This window comes from Syngnathus leptorhynchus, unplaced genomic scaffold, assembly GCF_054491065.1.
Source record: "Syngnathus leptorhynchus isolate UIUO unplaced genomic scaffold, UIUO_Slep HiC_scaffold_69, whole genome shotgun sequence".
NCBI classification, from domain to species: Eukaryota; Metazoa; Chordata; class Actinopteri; order Syngnathiformes; family Syngnathidae; genus Syngnathus; species Syngnathus leptorhynchus.
In genome coordinates, this window is record NW_028232036.1 from 287,501 (window position 1) to 290,000 (window position 2,500).

Genomic DNA, 2,500 nt, shown 5'->3' on the forward strand with positions numbered 1-2,500 from the left:
GCCCACAACAGCAGCCGGGACGGCTCCCCCCGTGCCCAGCTCAGGCACGCCGCCCGGATCTCCACCTGCAGATACCCACAACCTCACCCAGTCAGGTTTTTGCACCGCCTCAATCGCTAGAGACCTCAACCAATCATCAGGGGACCAACAGAGTTTCCAGGTCCGCCTCACCCGGGTTCTGGGAATAGTGACGGACAGCTTCGTAACGCCCAGCCCGCCATCGCGAACACTTGAATAGATGATCCCCCCGGCCGTGGACGGGTCGAGACGCAACCACCTCTTCACAGCCATCCGCACCATCCCATCGACCACTTTCAAACTGGTCACCGACACCTTGCCAACATCCGCCCGGTAAGCAACTCTCGGGATTAGGAATGAGTCACACATCCTGACCTTCTGCGACGGCTTCAGTGAGGCCGCCGTAACCTTCTCCAGCCACCCTTTCACCAACGTACCGACATCTGGAGGGACAATTCCCCGCCATGGCACTATCTCGGCCCCGAGGTATCGGACCGATTCACCCGGACCCACCATGTGGATCAGCTGCCCACACAGCGTCCAAGCTTCACTTCCTCCACCACCCTGACCCATCCAGATACCATGGCACTTACGCGGTTGGACAGCCAACCCCGTAAGCTGGCAAAAATCCTCCAGAATCCCCAAATTCCTTCTCATCCCCTCCTCCGAGCCGCTCAACAAGACAAGATCATCAGCAAAGGCCAGCGCGGCGATTCGGCGGTCGCCCCAGCAGAAGTGGCCTCCATCGCGTTCGAGCCTATGGATGAGAGGGTCCATAGCAAGATTGAAGAGCAGTGGGGACATTGGGTCGCCTTGCTTCACTCCAACCTTCATTAGTATGGGTTCGGTGTAGGCGCCACCGCAACCCACCCTGGTCGAGCAGTCCACATAGGAGTGACGAATCACCTCAATTACACGTTTGTCCACGCCCAGCCGTCCCAAGACACACAGGATATGCTCATGGGAGACCGAGTCGAAAGCCTTCGCAAAGTCAATGAACACGACTGCCAGCGGCACACCCACCGATCTCGAGTGCCCCATGATCCGGTCAAGGATCATGAGGTTTTCAGCGCAACCGTTCGAGCCGGCGATGAACCCACGCTGCCGGGGGCTAATGGGACAAGCTCGAGCCAGCCTCATCGTCATTATCCTCCCAAACAACCTTAATACGGCCGACCCTATCGTCACAGGCCTCCAGCCTGACACAGAACCCAGCTCATCCGGGTCGGCCGACTTGGGTAACAATCGGGTCTTGCACTCTTTAAAGGCCCGGGGAACGACTCCACGCACCATCCATGTAGTGAACAGCCTCGCCAGTTGCTTCCCGGCCGGGTCCCAGTCCAAAATGGCCTGTCTTCGAATCCCATCTGGGCCCGGCGCTGAGCTACTATCCATCCTAGTCAAGTTAGTTATCACTTCAGCAGCCAGGATCGGGTGGTAGAAATGCCCGTTGTCCGCGGTTAGCTCGACCTCGAAGCCGTCCAGCCCATGAAACGCTCTCATCGTTTCCCATCTCCCACGGAACTCTTCATACACCAACGGCTCCGGCAAATCACACCCCAGGGGCGTCAGGCCATCCCAGACCCGTCGTGCCAGCCCCTTGCCGCCTTCCGCATAGCCTTTCTGTTGGTGGTAGAACACTCTCCGTCTCAGGGTCCGCCGCCTCACCCAGCCTTTGGCCGCACGTCTCCGCATCGAATGCCTCACAGACTTCACCGGCCACACTACCTTACCCCCTAGCGCCTTCATGACATCCAAAGCAGAAGATTCGATCAAGTCAGGCTCCCGACCTGCTCTCTCAACTAGGGCAGCAGTGGTCTGGTGCTCCTCATCCCCCGCCCTCAGCTCTTCCAGCACTCTTATCTCCAACAAGTCTGGCAACGACGGGGGAGGGTACCATTTCTGGGGCGACGCTTTGATCTTCATCACGCGACGACGCTCACCCGACACACTGCCTGCCGCACCACCGCACAGTTGTCTCCACTTCCACCTCACTTGTTCACCAGTCTTACCCGTACCCAACAATCGGGCGACTGTCACATTCATCTTCGGATCATTGCGATGTTCATCCATCAGCACCCGCATGCGGGCCACTTCATCCTCACTCCACAGTCTCGGGGCCCGTGCAACCCCGCGGTCCTGGCTCCTTCCTCTCAGATATCCAAACCACTCATCAGCGTGAGCCTGCCGCTTATGCTGGGACACCCCAACAGCCGTTCGGAAACGGCGCCCACAGAGATCACACTCGATCCCCGAGACGTCATCTCTCCCGCGCATGCCACCACACTTGGCAGCATGACACAGAATGGCATGACTGTTGTCCCCCGTCTTCCCACATTTGCAACACGCGTACTCAATGATGATACCCGCATGCCGGAAAGCAAAGTGCTTGACCAGCCTACGAATACCTCCCATCTGAGCACCACACATCTGGCAGTCCATGGTCCTTCGAGGTAGATGCACCACAACCCTCCCAGGGGGG

The 2,500-nt window shown here is 58.5% G+C and overlaps 1 pseudogene; it reads right to left on the bottom strand.

Annotated features, from left to right (window-relative positions):
- The window catches only part of LOC147038310 (28S ribosomal RNA), a 9,805-nt pseudogene that overhangs the window by 2,517 nt on the left and 4,788 nt on the right, over positions 1–2,500 (bottom strand).